We start from the raw sequence: 11,959 nt of genomic DNA, 5'->3' as shown, positions 1-11,959 counted from the left end.
CTTTCAGTCCCTGCTGACCTGGACCAAATGTGGACCTATGACCCAGAAATGAAAGTCTGTGTCTCATTCCGTCTCTTGACAGCCAGATCCTTAAATAACTTTTGAAACCATGTCTACAATTAAGGTTGCATCTTACTAATAAGCAGAACTGGCTTGTGTATGTTGTGTGCCACATCATAGTCTCATACCGGCATATTTACTGTGATAAATCTTGCTGTAGCTTCTGGACAAGGTGAATTATCTTGCTCTAAATAGGCTATCCCCAGTGGGTACAGCTCCTCTCATCAGTACTTGTTTTTACTGAGCTATGGTTTTGTTTTGTTTTTCCTTTTTTTCATGTTCCATTCTCTTTTCATAGTTACCTTTACACCCAGTCAGGAGAGTTTCAGCTGCTGAGATGGGGGCGGTAAGGTTAAGGCTCTTGTTACTGGGAAGCAATTGGGAGAAACTGGCAGATGGTCTCAAGAGTTTCTCTTTACAAGGTAAAGTAGGGACACATGTCAAGATAGAAAGGTGCTCCGTAAGCCCCCAGTGTGTAAGAGGTTACAAGGAGAACCCAGGTTCCATACCTATCACATGGGTGATCTGTGAGGAGCTATAAAAGTACAGAGGAAGCAGCTGCAGTGGTGGTAACCTGGGGCAAGGCATGTCCTCTCCTTGCCTAGCTTGCTGAAAACTGGAAAGGCCACTGGTAGCTGTGAAAGAGAGTTCTGATTTTCTTGTGTGTTTTTTTGTTAATCAAGCCAGTCCCAATAAAAGGGTCCTGGACAGACCTTTAGTTCAGGGCTTTATTTAATCTTCCCTGACCCTGACTGGTATAAATGCCAACCATCTGACAGGGTATTTGATCCAGGAAGTTTCTCTCAGAGGTGAGAGTTCATAAGAGACTGTCTCAGGGCTTACCAAAATAAGTTCTCATCTACTACTAGGGGCAGATCTATACTTAAAACATGGTATTGATGCAGCTGCGCTGCTGTAGCGCTTAAGTGAAGACACTCCTATGCTAACGGGAGAGGTTTCCCATCTGCGTAGTTAATCCACCTCCCAGAAAGGCGGTGGCTATGTCGATAGAGAAGCTCTCCTGTCAACATAGCACTGTCTACGCAGGGGTGGTGGGGGTATTAGGTCAGTATAACTACTTGGTCAGGGATGTGGATTTTTCACACAAGCAATGTAGTTATACTGACCTAGGTCTGTAGTGTAAACCTGGCCTAAGGGATCAGCACTTGCCTTTTCTAAGGGTATGTCTTCACTAGCAATGTTAAAGTGCTGCCGCGGCACCAGCTCTGGGAGAGCTCTCCATTGTGTAGTCGCGGCACCAGCGCTGGAGAGCTGTAAAAAACACCACACCCACGAGGGGAGTAGCCAGCACTGGTGTACTTTCTACACTGCCACTTTACAACGCTGAAACTTGCGGCGCTTGGGAGTGTTTTTTCACACCCATGAACGAGAAAGTTGCAGCGCTGCAAAGTGGCAGTGTAGAGAAGGCCTAGGGGCAATGGTCCTGCGAGTGCTCTGCATGTGGGACTCTGAAGTCAATGGGAGTTCTGAACATGGAGAATTTACAAGACTGGGCCCAGACCTTATTGTGACGCATTCACAGTAGGCCTAGTCCATTTGAAGTTAAAGTCAAAACTCCCATTAACTTCTGTGTGAGCTGTGTCTGACCCAATGTGATTAAAACAACTTAAGTGTTGTCATAAAAATAAAGGGAAGGGTAAACCCCTTTGAAATCCCTCCTGTCCAGGGGAAAGCTCCTCTCACCTGTAAAGGGTTAAGAAGCTAAAGGTAACCTCGCTGGCACCTGACCAAAATGACCAATGAGGAGACAAGATACTTTCAAAAGCTGGGAGGAGGGAGAGAAACAAAGGGTCTGTGTCTGTCTGTATGCTGCTCTTGCCAGGGACAGAACAGGAATGGAGTCTTAGAACTTTTAGTAAGTAATCTAGCTAGGTATGTGTTAGATTATGATTTCTTTAAATGGTTGAGAAAAGAATTGTGCTGAATAGAATAACTATTTCTGTCTGTGCATCTTTTTTGTAACTTAAGGTTTTGCCTAGAGGGGTTCTCTATGTTTTTGAATCTAATTACCCTGTAAGATATCTACCATCCTGATTTTACAGGGGGGATTTCTTTATTTCTATTTACTTCTATTTTTTATTAAAAGTCTTCTTGTAAAAACTGAATGCTTTTTCATTGTTCTCAGATCCAAGGGTTTGGGTCTGTAGTCACCTAGGCAAATTGGTGAGGCTTTTTACCAAACCTTGTCCAGGAAGTGGGGTGCAGGGTTTTGGGAAGTATTTTGGGGGGAAAGATGCGTCCAAACAGCTCTTCCCCAGTAACCAGTATTAGTTTGGTGGTGGTAGCGGCCAGTCCAAGGACAACGGGGGGAATATTTTGTACCTTGGGGAAGTTTTGACCTAAGCTGGTAAAGATAAGCTTAGGAGGTTTTTTCATGCAGGTCCCCACATCTGTACCCTAGAGTTCAGAGTGGGGGAGGAACCTTGACATGGTGGCACAGTGGTGGGATTAACCTGAAATCATTTTGAGATCCAGTTGAGATTTTTTGAACTAGAAATACAGATTTTAAAAAGGAAATTTTTTTTTCCTTTGGAAAGGAAGTCCAGAAAGCAGTCCTGAAACTGAAAGCTGAAACTGTGGCCAAGCAGAGACAAAAGGGGATTATCTTTGTGAATTGCAGGTTTTCTTTGCCTGGAGGCAGGGTACTTAACTCCTGCAGTGAAATTCACAGTCTTCCAACCCTTGCTGAAACCTTGCTGAGGTTTTTTTTCTTTTCTTCCTAAAAGTAAATAGGGGGTGTGTGTTCTACCCATTTGCTTTTTCTTTGGGCTGGGTAAGCAGGTTTCCAAGTAGTTGGAGGTTTTTTGCTTTAATTTGGGCCCAGAGCAGAGACAAGGGAATTGTCTTTTTCTGTAGGCTGACAATCACTATCAGAGAATAGGTATTCTATTCCAGCACAGCAAAATTTTACAGCCAAGTTTTGTTTGTTTATTTCTAAACCTCGGGTGTAAAGTTAGTTAAAAACAGAGAGGTTAGAATGGCAAAATCCGTGGCTCGACTACAGCTCGAATTAGCCAAATTTCAGGCTGAGGAAAGACAAAGGGAACATGAAAGACAGATAGAACTCATGCGGCTGAAGAAGGAACAAGAAAGGGAGGCAGCGAGAGAAGCAGAACAACACCAAGCGGCTGCTCACAGGAGAGCTATGGAAGCGAGGGACAAAGAACTGGAGGAGAAGGAAAAAGAGAGGAAGTATGTGCAGGAGATGGAGAAGATAAAGGCTCAGCAGAATATCCCAACAAACCCTAGTAATCCTTCTCCAAGTACCACTTCCCATCCCAGAAAGTTCCCCACCTACAAGGCAGGCGATGATACTGAGGCCTTCCTAGAAAACTTCGAAAGGGCCTGCCTTGGGTACAACATCTCTACTGACCAATACATGGTAGAGCTGAGGCCGCAGCTCAGTGGACCCTTAGCTGAGGTGGCAGCTGAAATGCCTAAAGGACACATGAACAAGTATGAACTGTTTAAATCCAAGGCAAGAGTCAGAATGGGGATAACACCCGAGCAGTCTCATCGGAGGTTCAGAGCCCTAAGGTGGAAACCAGACATGTCATTTACCCGACATGCCTACCACATTGTGAAACATTGGGATGCCTGGATATCAGGAGCAAGTGTTGAATCTCCAGTAAATTTGCCCTTCCTAATGCAAATGGAACAATTCTTAGAGGGTGTTCCTGAGGAAATAGAAAGATACATCCTAGATGGGAAACCCAAAACTGTAATCGAGGCAGGAGAGATTGGAGCCAGATGGGTGGAGGTGGCAGAGAAGAAGAAAACTGGTCGCAGTTGGAGCGGAGACCAGAAGGGACCACCCCAGACCACACCCTATTACCGGGGGCCGCCCAAAGCCCCACCTACCTCCCAAAGAACCCTCCAGACCCCTTATCGTCCCACCACCCCGTTCTCCAGCAACCCACCTCGCCCCAGTGACCCGTCAGCTGGACGATGTTTTAAATGTAACGAGCTGGGGCATGTAAAGGCCAACTGCCCCAAGAACCCCAACAGATTACAGTTCATTGCACCGGAATCACACCAGAGGTCCACAGGCCCAGATACCCTTGGAGCGGAGGGAAACTGTGAGTGTGGGCGGGAAGAAGGTCACCGCGTGGAGGGACACCAGAGCACAAGTGTCAGCTATCCATGCTTCCTTAGTGGACCCCAATTTAATCAACCCAGAGATCCAAGTGACGATTCAACCCTTCAAGTCCAACTCTTTCAATTTGCCTACAGCCAAGTTGCCTGTGCAGTACAAGGGCTAGTCAGGAATGTGGACTTTTGCAGTCTATGATGATTATCCCATCCCCATGCTGTTGGGGGAAGACTTGGCCAATCATGTGAAGCAGGCCAAGAGGGTGGGAACGGTCACCCGCAGCCAGGCTAAACAAGCCGTGAGGCCTAGCTCTGTTCCGGAAACTTCTGTCAGGACCCGGTCAGAGGTGATGGACCCGGACCCCAGGCCAATGTCTGCAACAGTAGTAGTGGATCCAGTCCCAGAGACCCAGACGGAACCAGTCCCAGAACCGGAACCAGCCGAACAACCAACACCAGACCCCGTGTCAGCACTGAATCCAGTACTTGCAACCTCAACACCAGAGGGCCCCACTGAACCTGAACTGGCAGCAGCCGATAACCCTACACAAGAGGCTCAGCCGGAGCCTGAATCCCAACATAGTGCACCAGCGGAGAGCGGTTCAAAGTCAACAGAAACAGCTCCATCCCCTATATCGCTTCCAGAGGGACCAAGCCTAGGTCCACAATCCAATGAGGAACTGATGTCTCCAGCATCAAGGGAACAGTTCCAGACCGAACAGGAAGCAGATGAAAGCCTCCAGAGAGCTTGGACGGCGGCACGGAGCAACCCACCGCCTCTCAGCTCTTCTAATCGATCCAGGTTTGTTGTAGAAAGAGGACTTCTATACAAGGAAACTCTTTCTGGTGGACACCAGGAAGACTGGCATCCTCAGAGACAGTTGGTAGTTCCAACTAAATACCGGGCCAAGCTCTTGAGCTTAGCCCACGATCACCCTAGTGGCCATGCTGGGGTGAACAGGACCAAAGACCGTTTGGGGGGGTCATTCCACTGGGAGGGAATGGGCAAGGATGTTTCTACCTATGTCCAGTCTTGTGAGGTGTGCCAAAGAGTAGGAAAACCCCAAGACCACGTCAAAGCCCCTCTCCAGCCACTCCCCATCATTGAAGTTCCATTTCAGCGAGTAGCTGTGGATATTCTGGGTCCTTTTCCGAAAAAGACACCCAGAGGAAAGCAGTACATACTGACTTTCATGGGTTTTGCCACCCGATGGCCGGAAGCAGTAGCTCTAAGCAACACCAGGGCTAAAAGTGTGTGCCAGGCACTAGCAGACATTTTTGCCAGGGTAGGTTGGCCCTCTGACATCCTCACAGATGCAGGGACTAATTTCCTGGCAGGAACTATGAAAAACCTTTGGGAAGCTCATGGGGTAAATCACTTGGTTGCCACTCCTTACCACCATCAAACAAATGGCATGGTGGAGAAGTTTAATGGAACTTTGGGGGCCATGATATGTAAATTCGTAAATGAGCACTCCAATGATTGGGACCTAGTATTGCAGCAGTTGCTCTTTGCCTACAGAGCTGTACCACATCCCAGTTTAGGGTTTTCCCCATTTGAACTTGTATATGGCCGTGAGGTTAAGGGGCCATTGCAGTTGGTGAAGCAGCAATGGGAGGGATTTACACCTTCTCCAGGAACTAACATTCTGGACTTTGTAACCAACCTACAAAACACCCTCCGAACCTCTTTAGCCCTTGCTAGAGAAAACTTACAGGATGCTCAAAAAGAGCAAAAAGCCTGGTATGATAAACATGCCAGAGAGCGTTCCTTCAAAGTAGGAGACCAGGTCATGGTCTTAAAGGCGCTCCAGGCCCATAAAATGGAAGCATCGTGGGAAGGGCCATTCATGGTCCAGGAGCGCCTGGGAGCTGTTAATTATCTCATAGCATTTCCCACCTCCAACCGAAAGCCTAAGGTGTACCATATTAATTCTCTAAAGCCCTTTTATTCCAGAGAATTAAAGGTTTGTCAATTTACAGCCCAGGGAGGAGACGACGCTGAGTGGCCTGAAGGTGTCTACTACGAAGGGAAATGTGCTGGTGGTGTGGAAGAGGTGAACCTCTCCATGACCCTTGGGCGTATGCAGCGACAGCAGATCCAGGAGCTGTGCACTAGCTACGCGCCAACGTTCTCAGCCACCCCAGGACTGACTGAACGGGCATACCACTCCATTGACACAGGTAATGCTCACCCAATTAGGGTCCAACCTTACCGGGTGTCTCCTCGAGCTAAAACTGCTATAGAACGGGAGATCCAGGATATGTTACAGATGGGTGTAATCCGCCCCTCTGAAAGTGCATGGGCATCTCCAGTGGTTCTAGTTCCCAAACCAGATGGGGAAATACGTTTTTGCGTGGACTACCGTAAGCTAAATGCTGTAACTCGCCCAGACAACTATCCAATGCCACGCACAGATGAACTATTAGAGAAACTGGGACGGGCCCAGTTCATCTCTACCTTGGACTTAACCAAGGGGTACTGGCAGGTACCGCTAGATGAATCTGCCAAGGAAAGGTCAGCCTTCATCACACATCTCGGGCTGTATGAATTTAATGTACTCCCTTTCGGGCTGCGAAATGCACCCGCCACTTTCCAAAGACTTGTAGATGGTCTCCTAGCGGGATTAGGAGAATATGCAGTCGCCTACCTTGACGACGTGGCCATATTTTCGGATTCCTGGGCAGACCACCTGGAACATCTACAAAAAGTCCTTGAGCGCATAAGGGAGGCAGGACTAACTGTTAAGGCTAAGAAGTGTCAAATAGGCCTAAACAGAGTGACTTACCTTGGACACCAGGTGGGTCAAGGAACTATCAGCCCCCTACAGGCCAAAGTGGATGCTATCCAAAAGTGGCCTGTCCCAAAGTCAAAGAAACAGGTTCAATCCTTCTTAGGCTTGGCCGGTTATTACAGACGATTTGTACCGCACTACAGCCAAATCGCTGCCCCACTGACAGACCTAACCAAAAAGAAACAGCCAAATGCTGTTCAGTGGACCGGAAAGTGTCAGAAGGCCTTTAACAAGCTTAAAGCGACACTCATGTCTGACCCTGTACTAAGGGCCCCAGACTTTGACAAACCGTTCCTAGTAACCACAGATGCGTCCGAGCGTGGTGTGGGAGCAGTTTTAATGCAGAAAGGACCTGATCAAGAATTCCACCCTGTAGTGTTTCTCAGCAAAAAACTGTCTGAGAGGGAAAGCAACTGGTCAGTCACTGAAAAAGAATGTTATGCCATTGTCTATGCTCTGGAAAAGCTACGCCCATATGTTTGGGGACGGCGTTTCCACCTGCAAACCGACCATGCTGCACTGAAGTGGCTTCACACCGTCAAGGAAACTAACAAAAAACTTCTTCGGTGGAGTTTAGCTCTCCAAGATTTTGATTTCGACATCCAACACATCTCAGGAGCTTCTAACAAAGTGGCTGATGCACTCTCCCGTGAAAGTTTCCCAGAATCAACTGGTTAAAATCGTCCTTAAGATGTGGAAAATATTGTTAGTCTTTATGTACTTGGTAGTATATGTAGAGATGCATGTGTCTTATTAACTCTGTTTTTCCTAGAGCTCCAGGAAGAAATCCCAGCCAGTGTTTCACCCTAGCTGAGATTTGGGGGGCGTGTCATAAAAATAAAGGGAAGGGTAAACCCCTTTGAAATCCCTCCTGTCCAGGGGAAAGCTCCTCTCACCTGTAAAGGGTTAAGAAGCTAAAGGTAACCTCGCTGGCACCTGACCAAAATGACCAATGAGGAGACAAGATACTTTCAAAAGCTGGGAGGAGGGAGAGAAACAAAGGGTCTGTGTCTGTCTGTATGCTGCTTTTGCCAGGGACAGAACAGGAATGGAGTCTTAGAACTTTTAGTAAGTAATCTAGCTAGGTATGTGTTAGATTATGATTTCTTTAAATGGTTGAGAAAAGAATTGTGCTGAATAGAATAACTATTTCTGTCTGTGCATCTTTTTTGTAACTTAAGGTTTTGCCTAGAGGGGTTCTCTATGTTTTTGAATCTAATTACCCTGTAAGATATCTACCATCCTGATTTTACAGGGGGGATTTCTTTATTTCTATTTACTTCTATTTTTTATTAAAAGTCTTCTTGTAAAAACTGAATGCTTTTTCATTGTTCTCAGATCCAAGGGTTTGGGTCTGTAGTCACCTAGGCAAATTGGTGAGGCTTTTTACCAAACCTTGTCCAGGAAGTGGGGTGCAGGGTTTTGGGAAGTATTTTGGGGGAAAGACGCGTCCAAACAGCTCTTCCCCAGTAACCAGTATTAGTTTGGTGGTGGTAGCGGCCAGTCCAAGGACAACGGGGGGAATATTTTGTACCTTAGGGAAGTTTTGACCTAAGCTGGTAAAGATAAGCTTAGGAGGTTTTTTCATGCAGGTCCCCACATCTGTACCCTAGAGTTCAGAGTGGGGGAGGAACCTTGACAAGTGTGTTTTCTAAGTACCAGCTAAACCACTCTTTTGAGGTTTTAACAACTTGTTAGCACTTTAGGCTTTCACACTTTGGTTTTAGATGTTTCCAGAATTTCTGCTTTTGTTGTTGTTAATTATGGTTATTAAGGTAGTGCCTAGACACCAACCAAGAAGGAAGCCCTATTGTGTTAGGTGATGTACAAACACAGAGCTATTGACAATCCCTGCCCCAAAGAGTTTACAATCTAAATAGACAAGACTAACAAAAGATAGGGGAAAGGTACATTACGTACAAGCAGAATGAACTCCGTGTTAAGCTGCAAATGGCATGTTCCACTATTTTTCAGTGGGCTGGTGAACACTACATAGTTAGTTTGGCTTAATTATCGCTCAGGGCTGTGAAAAAGTTCACATCCTGTGTGATGTAATTCAGACGACCTAATCCCCCCATGTAGACACTGCTATTGCTACTACTGGTGGAGCTGAACTAGGGTTGCCAGGCGTCCGTTTTTTGACCGAAACGCCAGGTCAAAAAGGAAGCCTGGTGGCTCAGCCGCTCACAGCAGCCGGTGCCACATGGCTCCTGGAAGCAGCTGGCATGTCCCTCTGGCTCCTAGGTGTAGGTGCAGCCAGGGGGATTCCACATGCTGCCTCTGCCCATGGCACAGGAACCGGGAACTGCAGCCAATGAGAGCTGCAGGGGCAGTGCCTGTGGATGGGGGCAGTGCGCAGAGTTGCCTGGCTGCCCCTGTGCCTAGGAGTCAGAGGAACATGTCCCTGCTTCCCAGGAGCTACCTGAGCCTGTAACCCCTCCTGCACCCCAACCCCCTTCCCCAGACTAGAGCCCCCTCTCCTGGAGCCTGCACCCCACACTCCCTCCCATGCCCCAGTCCTGAGCCCCCCCTGTACCCCAGATCCCACACCCCCACCCAGAGCCCTCACCCCCCTGCACCCCAACCCCCCCACCCAGAGCCCCCTCCTGCACCCTGAACCCCTCATTTCTGGCCCCAGCCAAGAGCCTGCACCTCCAGCCCAGGGCCCATACCCCCTCCCACGCCCATACCCCCTCCCACACCCTAACCCCCTGCCCGAGCCCGGAGACTCTTCCACACTCCGAACCCCCCGGCCCCAGCCCGGAGCCCCCTCCTGTACCCCAAACTCCTCATCCCTAGCCCCACCCCAGGGCCTGCACCCCTAGCTGGAACCCTCACTCTCTACCCCAGCCCAGTGAAAATGAGCAAGTGAGTGAAGATTGGGGAGAGCGACCGATCGAGGGAGGGGTGATGGAATGAGTGGGAATGGGGTGTTGGAGAAGGGGTGGGGCAAGAGTGTTCGGTTTTCTGCAGTCAGAAAGTTGGAGCTCCTTTCCACAAATATCTGGGATTTTACCTTATAATTTAGTTCACTTTGTGGGACAGAGCAAGCCCCTTTCCACACCAAAACTTTTAAATAAGTTTTTACAGTTACTGGCATGGTTAGCTCTAAATATGTAGTACATCTGCATCCACCATAGTTAAAATTCAAGTTTGTAACTGTGGTCAGCTAGAGTACTGGAATGTGATTGTCTTTGCTTAACTGGTTCAGAGCATTTTTTCCCCCTTTCAATATGCACAGGATTCCCTAACCATGCCTGTGTAACAGGTCTGGCTTGTCCCCTTTCCAGCTGTTTGTGCGACTTTCCTGCTGATGTACAATGGGATAACTTCCCAAAATGCACTGATACAAATACAGGCCCTGATCCTGCACCAAGCTCTGAGCAGACCTCTAATGTCAATGGGGCCCTGCCCAGGTGCAAAGATCTGTCCAAGCAGCACTCACTGCAAGATTGGGGCTGTGGTTAGGCAGCAATGCATGGTAGGTGAAAACGCATAAATGTGGCTTTGATATCAGAAACGCTCTGTGTGAACACAAACTGAACTCAGTTCAGGTGACTTGTGAATGTAACTTTTTACAATTCAGTACTAAAATATAGCATGAACAAAACCATAGACCCATTCCTTTCAGAGATAATGGTGACTGCTGTAGTAAAGTCCTGTTATGTTTAAAACAATTTATTGAACTAGATAGGATAAATATTCATGCAATGAAATAATTGAAACTTTGTGCACAGTTTTGCTGTAGGTTTTGGAATCCCTTAGTAATTCTCTGCTTCTGGTCCTTTCACAAATGTGGGGGTTGGTGATTTCAGTTTGATGCAGAGTGTATGTCCCCTTTTTTGGGGGGAATTGTCTTGCTATAAATTGGCTAAAAGTTGTCCACCTTTACAGTGATAGATACCTTCTTAAATGTATGTAATAATTTTACAACCCCTTATTTATTCAAATAAGCCATTATTCATGTGAGTTCCATGGATTTTTGGAGTTCCATGGAGTTATTCAGTTAGCCGTTATTCATGTGAGTTCCATGAATTTTTGTATTTGTAAGCTTTTCTGGAATGGGCCCAATAACACTTAAAAACATAGTGATCTAAAACTCTTGCAAGCTTCCTGTGGTTAGAAAACGGAATTGTAAAATCAGATTAAGTGGCACAGTTGAATCCGGTTAAGATGTGCACTGTTGCTAAGCAAAATTACTCCAAAACAAATCTTTTGTTTCTAGGGGTTGAGTGAATAAGCATGGTTTTCTGGAAGGTTCACACAGCTGATATAATGCCCTGGACAATTATTTTGTCAATATTTCACTTTGAGGGATAGTTTGATTAAACTATAGTTTGATTAAACCTGCTCATGTGTTGAGTTTAGAAGAAATAAATGGTTGACAATTGATTTTGTTAGAAATCACTGGGTTAATTTCTGGCTGAACTTGCAGTAATTAACTAGGTAACATGAAACAGACATGCTTCAAATACCATTTTTTCCTGCAACCATTTGATCTCCTTCCATCCCCCTCCCCCCCATAGCCGCAACACAATCACAATAATTTGGAACTTTATTTTTAAAAAATATGGTAAAAATGGTACTCCCGCAGTGATGAGAAATGGGGAAAGAGACCAAGGGAACAGAAATCTGTAGAAATAGGAGACATGGGGGAGACTAGACCTGGAGAATTAATTGTAAGAAAGACTTGAGAGGAAGAGGGGCAAGACTGGAGCTTAGGGGTCAGAGGAAGGAGAGCCCTAAAGTTTACCATAATATATGTGCAATCTGAGTGAGTGGTGACTGGTTTGGAAAATTGTCCCAGGCAAGTCGATTAAACTATCCACATCCACGCCTAAAGCTGTACTTGGTGAGTGAGAATAAATCCTGCCTTCAATTACACACGAATTAAAGGATGATTGCCCAGGTACAGCATCGAGGGGTGCACACAGTGCTTCAAAACCGGCTTGCCTTGCCCTACAGTTTAGTGGCATTTTGCCCACGCAGCT

Source organism: Lepidochelys olivacea (genome assembly GCF_965140295.1).
Source record: "Lepidochelys olivacea isolate rLepOli2 genome assembly, chromosome: 16".
Classification (NCBI taxonomy): Eukaryota; Metazoa; Chordata; order Testudines; family Cheloniidae; genus Lepidochelys; species Lepidochelys olivacea.
This window is presented reverse-complemented; position numbering follows the sequence as displayed.